This window comes from Myxocyprinus asiaticus, chromosome 12 (genome assembly GCF_019703515.2).
Source record: "Myxocyprinus asiaticus isolate MX2 ecotype Aquarium Trade chromosome 12, UBuf_Myxa_2, whole genome shotgun sequence".
Lineage (NCBI taxonomy): Eukaryota > Metazoa > Chordata > Actinopteri > Cypriniformes > Catostomidae > Myxocyprinus > Myxocyprinus asiaticus.
In genome coordinates, this window is record NC_059355.1 from 45289155 (window position 1) to 45303114 (window position 13960).

Sequence of the window (13960 nt, forward strand, 5' to 3'; positions counted from 1 at the left end):
TGTGTTTAGTGTATAATCGGCTGTGAACTCTGCGAACCGTTTAAACTGTTGCAGCTCAGAGATTTCAACTCAAGTCGTGGGAAGCTTGATATAATGAACCCTTCAAAAACAGGAAAAACTTCAAAAGGTCTTTCAAAATAAAAGTCCCGCTGAAATAAGAGCTCTATTCAACTTACTGCGTGAAATTGAAGACATTACGACAGAAAAATATTACTACTGTATAAAAAATTATGAGTATTAGGCGCACTAATACTCATAATAACAATAATATAATATTCAATGGTTATATTATTAGTATTATTATCTGTAAGCAATATCACATAAGCAAGTGTACTGAATATCAGCATGGTGTGATTCAGCCATGGATATAGATAGATATATATATATATATATATATATATATATATATATATATATATATATATATACTACTATATATATATATATATATATATCACACACACACACACACACACACACACACACACACACACATATAGTGATCATATGAAGCCATTTATCATCACATAGTTGTTTGGCTCCTTTTTAAATCATAATGATAACAGAAATCACCCAAATGGCCCTGATCAAAAGTTTACATACCCTTGAATATTTGGCCTTGTTACAGACACACAAGGTGACACACACAGGTTTAAATGGAAATTAAAGGTTAATTTCCCACACCTGTGGCTGTTACACAAGGTGCAAACATTCATTGATGCTCAAGAAGACAACACTACTATATGCATACTATATGTAAATATGTAGATTCTGAAGAGCAGTACTAAATAAAATTACAAAAAATTGAAAGGAGTGTGAACATTTATGAGACAAAAGGGAATGCAAACTTATCTTCTCAACTACATATACTGTTATTAAACCTTCGATGAATGGGTTATCAGCTGTCTTTTCTTCGGATTTCTATCTTGTTTCTGAACAGCAATCTAAATTGAGCAAATCTGTGATTTGGTGACTGAAAACAACCATTTGGCTCCTTAATCTTTCAGTTTAGGAGCCAATAGCTCCTAAGTCAATGTAATGAAAGTGTAATGAAAGTGAATATGCATGGGCGCTGTCAAGCTCTGAAATGAGAAGAAAGCACCATTTAAGTATCATAAAATTGGTTCATATCAATCGTCCGCTATTTTACAAATCCTCTGAAGCTGTAAAATAGCTTTTCTAGTGAAATGAACACAAGAGGTGCTACAACAGCAATGACTTTTATTCACTTTTACACAGAGTAAAACAGTTCATAAACACTTACTTTTTGACCCTGTTCCTCACACAAAGCTATCTTATGACATGAAGCACTAAGATGATATAATATAACATTCACATTACATAACTAACTACATTTAGAAACTTGTTTTACTGCGATCAAATTAGCACAATAGCTCCAGGGTATGAGTCCTGAAGAGCATGCGAATCGACATGTTCGAGTGTGAGAAAGTGTCATAGAAGCACCACAAAAAGCAGTGAATTGTGTTTTTCATGTCACTTTGCTTTTTATGACACTTTCAATTAAAAACATTATCCTATAAACTAGGAATGTGTACAGATAACCGGTTAACTGTTTAACCATTCAACGTGCTATTCAATTATTCTACATGTGCAATAGAAGTCTTGAACCCAACCCCAACTTGACAAGTTCTGACAAACCGTCGGGTTTTCGTCAGTTTTTCAATATAGGGTGAGTTAGGGGCTGTTCAAACATGCTTTTGTGAGCATCTGTGCTGTTTATCTATATTGCCTTAACACACGATGGATGAACGTCTTTGACTTGAGCCGAATCTCACTGTTTTTTTCTTTCAGCATCTCAGGCAAGATCACCACATTTTTAGACAGCATGTATAGTTAAGAACTTTAAATTTTTATAAACGCATCTCGAAACACCTGCGTTGCATTTCATTTGTTGTGATACATTCAGAAGAAGTTCAACTTGCAATGCCATTAAACATGATTCCAGCTAAATTTCAGCGCTTGATAAACGATAAACTGATTTTTCCCTTTTGCTCTGGTGTGCATTTTTACATACAACAGTTGGGCAAGTTCAATGGCGTTTGATTTTAAACCATTTAAAAAAATCAAAGCACCTCAAAGAGGCTGTTAACCGCAGCATGTAATGCCTGTTTTAACTCCACACACAACAATACATACATTCGCTGCATCACAGAAATGTGAACCTTCCTTGGCAGAGCGCATATACAGGCAGTGACAGTTTGATTATTTTGGTTTGACATTAACGGGTCATGAAACACTAAACTACATTTTCTGAGATGTTAACAGATATGTACACTATATTGCCAAAAGTATTCGCTCACCTATCCAAATAATTGAATTCAGGTGTTCCAATCACTTCCATGGCCACAGGTGTATAAAATGAAGCACCTAGGCATGCAGACTGCTTCTACAAACATTTGTGAAAGAATGGGCCGCTCTCAGGAGCTCAGTGAATTCCAGCGTGGTACTGTGATAGGATGCCACCTGTGCAACAAGTCCAGTCATGAAATTTCCTCGCTACTAAATAATCCACAGTCAACTGTCAGTGGTATTATAACAAAGTGGAAGCGATTGGGAATGACAGCAACTCAGCCACGAAGTGGTAGGCCACATAAAATGACAGAGCGGGGTCAGCGGATTCTGAGGCGCATAGGGCGCATAGAGTCAATCGCTACAGACCTCCAAAGTTCATGTGGCCTTCAGATTAGCTCAAGAACAGTGCGTAGAGAGCTTCATGGAATGGGTTTCCATGGCCGAGCAGCTGCATCCAAGCGCAATGCAAAGCGTCGGATGCAGTGGTGTAAAGCACGCCGCCACTGGACTCTAGAGCAGTGGAGACGCGTTCTCTGGAGTGACGAATCACGCTTCTCCATCTGGCAATCTGATGGACGAGTCTGGGTTTGGCGGTTGCCAGGAGAACGGTACTTGTCTGACTGCATTGTGCCAACTGTGAAGTTTGGTGGAGGGGGGATTATGGTGTGGGGTTGTTTTTCAGGAGCTGGGCTTGGCCCCTTAGTTCCAGTGAAAGGAACTCTGAATGCTTCAGCATACCAAGAGATTTTGGACAATTCCATGCTCCCAACTTTGTGGGAACAGTTTGGGGATGGCCCCTTCCTGTTCCAACATGACTGCGCACCAGTGTCCAAAGCAAGGTCCATAAAGACATGGATGAGCGAGTTTGGTGTGGAAGAACTTGACTGGCCTGCACAGAGTCCTGACCTCAACCCGATAGAGCACCTTTGGGATGAATTAGAGCGAAGACTGCGAGCCAGGCCTTCTCGTCCAACATCAGTGTCTGACCTCACAAATGCACTTCTGGAAGAATGGTCAAAAATTCCCATAACGCACTCCTAAACCTTGTGGAAAGCCTTCCCAGAAGAGTTGAAGCTGTTATAGCTGCAAAGGGTGGGCCGACGTCATATTAAACCCTATGGATTAGGAATGGGATGTCACTTAAATTCATATGCGTCTAAAGGCAGATGAGCGAATACTTTTGGCAATATAGTGTATGTGTTGCAAATTATAGAAGACAATGTTAGGATCCATTCATTTCAATTTTAGGAGGAAAGTGGTTCATTTAGGGATTTTCTGCGCTATTTTCATCTTCCAAGTTTAAAATCAACAACGAGTCAACGTCACATCATCGCGTCATCAGTGTCTCATAATTATTCATGAAACTGCACGGCCTTATCCAATGAGAAGACACTATCTCATGATTATTCATGACACCAGGTGACATTCTCGGAAGACGAGCACTTCAAAGTTGATACCGGTCAGTGAGTGTTCAAGACTGCACAATTTCTCGGAGATGCTGACAGAGGGACAGGCTTTCAGTCGATGGCGAAACTTCTCAATGTTCGTGCAATGTGCATTTCTTATGTGAGAGCTTTGAAAATGCAGTGAGGTGAGCTGGGGCTCATTTGAGATGCGGTTTACACTGTTAGTCTGACACAAATCGACCCTGTCATCCTTAGTATGAGTGTGCTAATCGATCTATATTTCACACTTATATTTGTGAACCAATGTCTATGAATAAGTATCAAAAATTATTATTAAAAATGTTCAAAACAATTCACAATTGCAATACGGAGCACAACGGCTTGGCATTCTTTTGTGGTTTAAATTAAAAATGTAAAATAAACAGTGTGCTATTGTGAGCTTACAAAACACTACATTTATTTGTACATTTAGCTAAGAGCAATTGTGAGAATCTTTGATGCTGTTAACTGTGTGACTGCATCAGACAGTTCTGGGCTGCGTCCAAAACCAGGACGGAGGCTCGAATTGATCAAGGCACATCCGTATCCAATGTTTGTGTCGCACACTGTCTACTGATATACCTTCATCTGATAACTTTTTGAAGGCAGCATAGATGTATCCAGTGTTTCCACTATATGCATTTTGCAGTGGCGCTGTTGGGATATCACATTGTTCATTTAATATTCTTGACACAACATAACGCTTGCCAACATCCGTCAGCTGTGCGCTTTCTACACTGCGAAAGAGACCCCACCACATACACCAAACACTAATATACACACAATGATGTAACCGCATAACAACACGTGTCAAACTCGCTTCATTTCAAGTGGCCCGCGAGCTCATTTCTGAAACGTAGGATGGCAACGGATCGCAACGTTTCACTGAACAATCATTAAGTGCTTTCCTTGTGAATATAAATGAGCCTTACCCTGTCATCTGTATGTTTTGGAGTGCATTTTGCTCACTTCAAAAGCGGAATGAAACAGCACTACCTCGTCAGTTAGCAGCACGAGGGCTGAGCAGGTGTGGTAATGCGCGAACTGGTCTCAACCACACAGACTATTTTAAATGCACTTGTGTAACAGTGAGATGCGCGGTGGGGATCGCAAAACCCGTTTGAATGCGGTACAGAATTGTCCGTTGCAAAACGTATGTCTATGAAACTATACTTTAAAACAAACAGCACTGACAAAGAAAACATAAATTAGAAGGCTTTTCAATTTACAGATCACAACGCTTACAAAAATGTACCATGGCTTTTCTGTAGTAACACTAACTGTACTGTATTACCTATGGTAGTTGTGGCAGAAAAACTTTCTAAATGTATTTAGACTGTTGTTTTTTCATTACTAAAATGCCATAGTTCTTTATATATAAAAAACCATAGTTACTAACCATGGTAGTGAGGAGCCATGCATGGTTTTACATTGTTACCATGAACTATTAAAAATATCATTGTTAAACTATGAATACTATGGAAGAACTAGGTGCATTTTCATAATTATGGACCAAGCTATCAGTTTCCCATCTGTGCATAATCTGTACTCTGGTAATGGAAGATGTAAGTTGTTTTGTTTGCCTTCAGAAATACCAAGAGATGACTATAGTTTAATTAGTAGGAGCCTGATGAAAGGAATCTGTAAAGAAGACCCAACTTAATCACACTGTCAGAATATTTCAATTTAGCCATATAAAAATTAGGCGAAATGGTGTGGACACCTGACGTTGCTGGATGTGTGATTATTATTATTAATTTTATTTCTATTTATTTTTTTGTGTCTATAATCAAGTATGACCACTGGGATGTTGTTGGGGGCCAGGGTGGGGTTGGGTATTGGGAGGGGTAATAGTGGGGGTTAACTGTTGATTCTGTGTATATACGTTTTGTTTTTCTATATTCAATAAAAAAAAAATATAAAAAAATTGCTTTTGGGCCTTTGAGAGCTGTTTCATGAATTTGCAAGTTCTGTGTTATCATTCATTTCAATGCACATAACATGTAATATTATTTGCATGGGTGCTACCAAAGCAGGTGCTGGTGCCACATTTTCAACAGGCACTTTGAGGGCACAAATAAACCCTGATGTGGCCCAGGCTGAAATTGAGTTTGACACCCATTTAATCTATTCTTCGACCAACACGCGTTAATACGGGTCCGGCGTTGCGGGCTTGTGGACGCGTGCAGACAGATTGCATAGAGATAATAATATTAATAATATAACCTTTTAATATTATATTATTGTTATTATGAGTATTATTGTGACTACACTGATTATTACACTTTTATACAGTAGTAAAAACAAATTGTCATAATGTCTTCAATTTCACGCATCCGGAGCTCTTATTTCAGCGGGACTTTTTTTGGGGGGGTTCCCTTTTTCTCCCAATTTGGAATGGCCAATTCCCAATGTGCTTTTAAGTCCTCGTGGTCACGTAGTGAATCGCCTCCGTCCGGGTGGCGGAGGACGAATCCCAGCTGCCTCCGCATCTGAGATCGTCAACCCGCGCATCTTATCACGTGGCTTGTTGAGCATGTTGCCACGGAGACATAGCGCGTGTGGAGGCTTCACGCCACCCACCGCGGCATCCACGCACAACTCACCACACGCCCCACCGAGAACGAACCACATTATAGCGATCACGAGGAGGTTACCCCATGTGATTCTAACCTCCCTAGCAACCAGGCCAATTTGGTTGCTTAGGAGACCTGGCTGGAGTCACTCAGTACACGAACTAGCGAACTCCAGGGGTGGTAGCCAGCGTCTTTTACCACTGAACTACCCAGGCCCCCTATTTCAGTAGGGCTTTTATTTTGAAAGACATTTGAAGTTCTTCCTGTTTGTGAAGAGTTCGTTATATCAAGCTTCCCGCGACTAACAAGCTGAAAACTCCGAGCTGCAACGGTGAAAACAGTCATATGAGAGTTCACAGCTGATTATACACTAAACACACTGCTCTGCGGCTCTGCAGATGTATACTTTTGCCTTAAATGATGTAGTGGCTCCTATTTTCTTCACCAAACTGTATGATCCAGATGCGTTATTAAACTAGAGATGAACCGCGGAGCAAATGCTTACTGAACCGTGGTTGGCTTTTTTTTTTACCGAGAACCGTTACACCCCTAGTAAATACTATGGTACATGAATATGGTAATCATTCAGAACCATTGTATGTATTAAAGGGATACCACCACATTATTTTTATAAGGGCAGTTAGGCCTGGATGACAAAATCGATCAGTCCATCTGAAATGTGGCATCATTTTATGACAGCTGAATTTCATGTGTCAGAAGACAGGACTAGTTAATAGTCTCAGCAGCGTCATGTGAAACATGATGCCCTTATCTCTAACCAGCAGCAGCAGCAGCGACCCTGGTGCAACATCCATGACTCTGTCTGAATGGGAAGTTGCCTTCTTTTAGGCACCCTTTATGAAGAACAGTGAGAAACAAGAATTGGACAATGTATTTTAATATATTTTAGAGTGTATTTTAGCATTGTGAATTAGTGAATGACCGATATATCAGCCTGGCTGATATATTCGGACGATATTTGGCCATTTTGAGATTATCGCCATATGTTGTTAACCGTGCTCCCTTGGCCGATTAACAAGTGTTAACTTATATTTTTTGTCAGTTCCAAAATCAACCAATAGATTTGTAAATGGATAGTCAACACTTTTTCAAGTTTTTTTCTATCGCAATTTCTGCAAATCTGAGCAAATATTGCCTAAAATAAATGTTTGTTTCACTTGAGAATTTTTGTGTACATCTGATTTGCTTTTGTTAATTTGTATTATGTTCGTTGGAATTTACATTGGCCATCATGCCTTATAGATAACAGTATCAGCCATTGAAAAACCCTTATCTGTCGACCATTATTATGAATCCAAACAGTGCTAGTGCCTGTTGTTGTTCATCATAAAAGCTCTGGACATAAGACTAATAATCATGAGCTTTGGAGAAAATATACTAAAATGCATTTGGGTGTGTTCGTGTGTTTGTGTGCGTGCACAGGTGAGCAGGAAGTTACTGAGTGAATGTCATGTCCTGTTGTAAGCATGGCACAATATATGAGTCAGGCTTTAGTTCTTGATATTAAAATACCTAGATTATTACTCTTATGAAAGCTCAATTTACATTTATGCGCCGGAGTATAGACTTATTTCAGAGAGGTGAAATGCCACAGAGCAAAACCACAAGTCCATCCTGGTTTTCACATGATCATCAACATTTCAAAACATTCAAGTTTACTGTCCTGAAAGGCCTTAAATTTACAGACTCAGAGATGTTAAGAGTTTGGTGTGAGACTCCAGCTTATAGCCATTTACACCGATCAGCCACAACATTAAAACCACCTGCCTAATATTGTGTAGGTCCCCCTCGTGCCGCCAAAACAGTGCCAACCCGCATCTCAGAAGAGCATTCTGAGATGCTGTTCTTCTCACCACAATTGTGACCATTCTCTGTTGACCTCTCTCATCAACAAGGCTTTTCTGCCCTCAGAACTGCCGCTCACTGGATGTTTTTTGTTTTTGGCACCATTCGGAGTAAATTCTAGAGACTGTTGTGCGTGAAAATCCAAGGAGATCAGCAGTTACAGAAATACTCAAACCAGCCCATCTGGCACCTTCATCAGGTATTTGAAAAAGAGTGCATCACATGCGTATTTAAAATATGGAGCAGCCAATCAAGATCAATTACAAGCCATCATGGCCAATGACAATCCCTTTTTTAACTCAATTAGAAAGACAAAAGAGAGGAATACAATAGTGGACATTCCAAACAGACATTACATCTGAAGATACCACATCAAATCAGGAAATCAACAAATTCATGAAAACAATAACTAAAGTCAAAAACAATAAAGAAGGCTATACAGTATAATTCCCTGAATCCAACTATTCATCATCAAGATTGCACATAAAACACAATTACAAATACATTTGTTTACAAAACATATAAAAATTACATTTCAGCTGCATAGTATAAATTTGCTAATCATTCTGTATACATCTCAATTTCATCATCACAGTATAACATTAAAAGGAAGCTCATCATCAAGGCCCACTGGAGCTAACGTTTGGAGAGAGTAAATCTAAAAGATTTCACGTCTCTGTAGTATACGGTCTATATCTCCACCTCTAGGTGGCACCCTTTACCGTTTCAATCCCAATGAATCGTTAAGTTGAAACATCATGATTAAAATTAGTAAAATGAACCGCAACTGGATAATTCATATCCTTTCGTCTAATTGATCTTTTATGTTCTCTGATGCGTTGTACAAGTTGTCTAGACGTTTTTCCCACATACCCCGGCCCGCAAGGGCAAAGAATTAAATAAACCACATATGTTGAGGTACATGTAATGACATCAGAGAGAGAGAACTTTCTGCCGCATTATCTCCGATACAAACATCTTATTCTAAAAAATTGGCTTTTTGGGAGACCCCTCTTTAAAGGAATAGGGTGAAAGCTCAAAGCAAAAGAGGAGTGAACTTCTGTCTGTCTCTGTGTAATGTTGTAAAAAGACTGCCCTCGCTCTTTTGGACCCACATATCAAGAAAATGGACACGTTCAGTGATGTACTCCAAACTGAACTCCAAATCTGTATCAAAACTATTCAGAAGATTGACAAATTCATGCATTACATTCTAATTGCCCAAAAAAATTACAAAACACATCGTCAATATACCTATACCATTTCAAGATTTTGGAACAATATGGGTTAACATCATTATTAAACACAAAATATTTCTAAAAACAAATATAAAGGTTGGCATAGTTGGGAGAAAAAATAGAACCCATCACAGTTCCGCTCTTTTGCAGGTAGAAATCATTCTCAAAACTGAAATAATTATGCTTAAGGACATGTGACATGTTTGCTAGTTCGAATCAGGGCGTGCTGAGTGACTCCAGCCAGGTCTCCTAAGCAACCAAATTGGCCCGGTTGCTAGGGAGGGTAGAGTCACATGGGGTAACCTCCTCGTGGTCGCTATAATGTGGGGCGTTCTCGGTGGGGCACGTGGTAAGTTGAGCGTGGTTGCCACGGTGGATGGCGTGAAGCCTCCACACCTGCTATACGTCTCCGTGGCAACCCGCTCAACAAGCCACGTGATAAGATGCGTGGGTTGATAGTCTCAGACACGGAGGCAAATGGGATTCATCCTCCGCTACGCGACCACGAGGACTTACAAGCACATTGGGAATTGGGCATTCCAAATTGGGAGAAAAAGGGGTAAAAAGAAAAAAAAAAGAAAAAGAAAAAGAAAAAAAAAACACATTTCTGGTTAATCATGTATATTAGAAATGTTATTAATAAAATCAGTTGAATCACGAATATACACTGGCAAAGAATCAACAAATGGCTTGATGAAGTAATCGATATATTGTGACAAAGGAGATAAGAGAGAATTGGTTTGGGCCACAATCGGGCACCAGGAGGATCAATCAATCGTTTATGGATTTTTGGCAAAGTATAAAAAAACAGGTCTAATCGGATGTTGACTATAAAGAAAATCAAATACATTCTGTGAAATCCTACCTTGTTCTTTTGCATTGTTAAAAAATGTAAAAATCTCTCTCTGAAAAGTCAACGTAGGGTCAGAGGATCACTTCTGATAAAAAGTGGCATTAGACAATTGTGAAAAAATCTTTAAAGAATATTTATGTGCATCTTGAATCACAATTGCTCCACCTTTGTCAGCAGGTTTAATAACAATATCTGAGTCCTTCTTTAACTCTGGCAAAGCTTTTCTTTCATCAATAGACAAGTTTTGTGGTATTTGTTGAGAAGTGGTACAAGACTGCATAACATCTCCTTCAACAATCAGACAAAAGGTGTGTATAGACATACAGTGTGAGGGATTCTGTTTCTTGTTCACTTATCTCAGTTATTTTTCCATTTACCAGGTTTGCTGTGTTTTTTTTTTTTTTTTTTTTGTAGATTTATCCAATAAAAATATGAATATTGTCAGTTAATTGATATAACTGTAGAATCCTCTAGCACTGGCCAAAGAGGAACACAGAGGAATAAAAAAACATAATCAGCATAGATATTTGCCGATATCCGATAGTTCCAAAAAGCAATGATTGGCAGCATATAATTGGTAAAACCAATACACTGTAGGCTATATATTGAGAACATATCAATTGACATTTAATAGCTTGCATCTTCATATTTAATGACTGTTGCTTATCAGTCATAAAAATTCTCTTTTTCAATAATTAGGTTTTAATTAAAAACTTGAGGCTTCTGTCTTTGAATAGCAGAAACTAATGAATAGACCAGCAGTTTTTTGGCAAGGTCATAGGTATCCATTTGTATGCCTGTAGTTAATGTGGAAATAGGCCACATAACTCACAGGAAGGGGGAAGGACGCAGGATATCCCCATGTGTGTGTGTGTGTGTGTGTGTGTGTGTGTGTGTGTGTGTGTGTGTGTGTGTGTGTGTGTGTGTGTGTGCATGCATACATTTGCATGCATGTAAAGTTAAGATTCCCAAACAGACAGCTGCAGGGCATAGGGTACATTTTGGCTTATTAATACTAAATAAACAGCTTTTACTTTAGTGTGCACTAAGGTGCTGATGCTTTGAGCAGTAAACTAATGAAGTTTGTAAATTGAAGATCAGCTCTTATTTGCTATTGATGTAGGGTTCATTTCCTAGCACAGTTGTAGTTTAGTTTGCATTGCAATCAAGTTATTTCACTTAAATCAAGAACCAAATCAACCAATGCTATGTGTGTTGAATGTTTGTAAATAGACAAGCCTATGCTGTCTTCAACAGCGGCCCTTCCCAGATTCCAGGCAAAAGTTAGGCTATGTAGAGTGTAAAAAAAACGATTAGACTTTCCAATATTCACAGTATATCAGCAATTTTGGTAATTTATTTTGGATAGAACTAACATCCGCACCCTGACATAATACATTACGTGCAACATTGCGCCTAATTTCCACAAAGCTCAACAATAATGCACTTAAAGTACCTGACTAGCTGCAACTCACTCATTTGAAATGTCAACCAGTAGAGAGACAGCACTCAGTGAAAGCGTAGGCAGTGAAATGTCATTGATTTTAAATGAAGCATGGCTGGGGTGTGTAAAGTCTGCCATTTATTTGAAAAATCTGATGCTCCTGTGTTCTTACACCTTCAATATTTTTGACAAATATGTACATGAGATTAGATGTGTGCAGTTTAGTAGCCAGGGATGTTAGCTAGCTTAACATCTATGTGCTTAAACATCTTGATGTTTTATGGTTTGAAGCAAGTGTTGCCCGCAAAGGAATGCGCATTAATTACTTAAGAATTTACATTTTTCTTTTTCTGTGAATGCAGTTCAGTTTGCACTAATATATATTGTCTGTGTACAATGTGAGGGATATATATATATTTTCTCCCCCTAACTTAATTTTTTTTTACTGTCATTATTTACTCACCCTCGTGTTGTTCTAACACAAAAGGTGAATTTTTTAAGAACATCCTGTTCGATCTTTTACATATACTGAAATTAAATGTGACTGGGTTTGTCAAGCTCCAAAATGACCATAAATGTACCACAAAAAAAGCAACATAAAAGTACAAACGAAAAAGCTGGGGAAGCTTTGGAAAATGTTAATAAAAATAAAAAGGAGTGGTTTGTAGGGCTGCAACGGTACATGTATCCGCGCTGAACTGAACGGATACAGGGCCTTCGGTACGGTACACACAGCCATACAAATGATTACATATCTTAGCATGCGTGAAACCGATATTAAAACAACATATAGCGAACTACACAAACCATGTAAAACTAAAATGAGAAAAGATTGCGGAGCAACACAGGATTGCATGAACCAAAACATAACAGAACAGCGGGCCAGACAGTACACTAGAAGCTGCGAATCATATAAATGCATGTGAAGTTTATATTCGCTAGCTCGCTCTCTTTCCCAACTGTGGTGGAAATAAACGATATTATATCAGACTTAAATAAGCTAGAGATTAAAGACCCACCGCCGTCTCTAAAATCTTTGTTTGGGAGCATTTGGGAAGGCGCGGTGAGAAAGTGCGAGAGCGAGGTGATTGACTGTGTTTCGCGACTGCTTCCAGGTCCTTGAAGAACGAATAACATGCGAGTAAGGGCAGCCGGTGGAGTTTCTAGTGCCCCTCTTGGGTATGATGGTGCCCCCCTAGAGAGTTGGTGCCCTACGCAGACTGCATAATATATGTTTAGGGAGCGGCGGTACTGGGAGTAATATTTCAACAACAGCGGACATTGGGGGCCTGGGTAGGTCAGTGGTAAAAGATGCTGGCTACCACCCCTGGAGTTCGCTAACTCGCTAGTTCGAATTCCAGGTGACTCCACCCTGACTCCAGCCAGGTCTCTTAAGCAACCAAATTGGCCCGGTTGCTAGGGAGGGTAGAGTCACATGGGGTAACCTCCTCGTGGTCGCTATAATGTGGTTCGTTCTCGGCGGGGCGCGTGGTGAGTTGGGCGCGGATGCCGCGGTGGATGGCGTGAAGCCTCCAAACACGCTATGTCTCCGTGGCAACTCGCTCAACAAGCCACGTGATAAGATGCACGGGTTGATGGTCTCAGACGTGGCAACTGGGATTGAGGCGAATCACTACACAACCACGAGGACTTAAAAACACACTGGGAATTGGGCATTCCAAATTGGGTGAAAAAGGGGAAAAAAATCCACACCCAAAAAAAAAAAAAAAAAAAAAACTACAGCGGACATCTCAATGCTAACAGATCCACCCTCTCCTCTGATAATATGGATATTCTGATTTTCCTGAAAAACAAAAGACACACAAATCTGCACTGCTAATGTCTTAATTTTGTCACAATTATTATAATTGCACTTTTTTTACTTTTATTATTATTTATGTTTTTATTCAATGTGCATATAAGAGGCTCTTAAGTTTTGTATTGTAAGTTCGTTGAAGAAATATGCATAAATGAGCCTTCACAATCAGCCACTGTTTTCAAAATAAATAAATTTAAAGATTCTTTGTTTTCTCTGCTGTACCGAAACCATACTGAACCATGACCCCAAAACCGAGGTACGTACCGAACCGTGAATTTTGTTTACCTAGTATTTACATGGCACTCCAAGGAACTTCTAAAAATTCCATGGTACCTGCCTAAACAGCCACGGTATTGCTCTGGCACGTGTCCAAAAAGGCATGGTATTACCATGGTAACATGCCCAA

General features: G+C 39.3%; 1 protein-coding gene across 1 annotated transcript in view; it reads right to left on the reverse strand.

The window, feature by feature from the left end:
• Positions 1 to 13960, reverse strand: part of LOC127448896 (protein MTSS 1-like) — a 77734-nt gene that overhangs the window by 62449 nt on the left and 1325 nt on the right. The window lies entirely within an intron of this gene.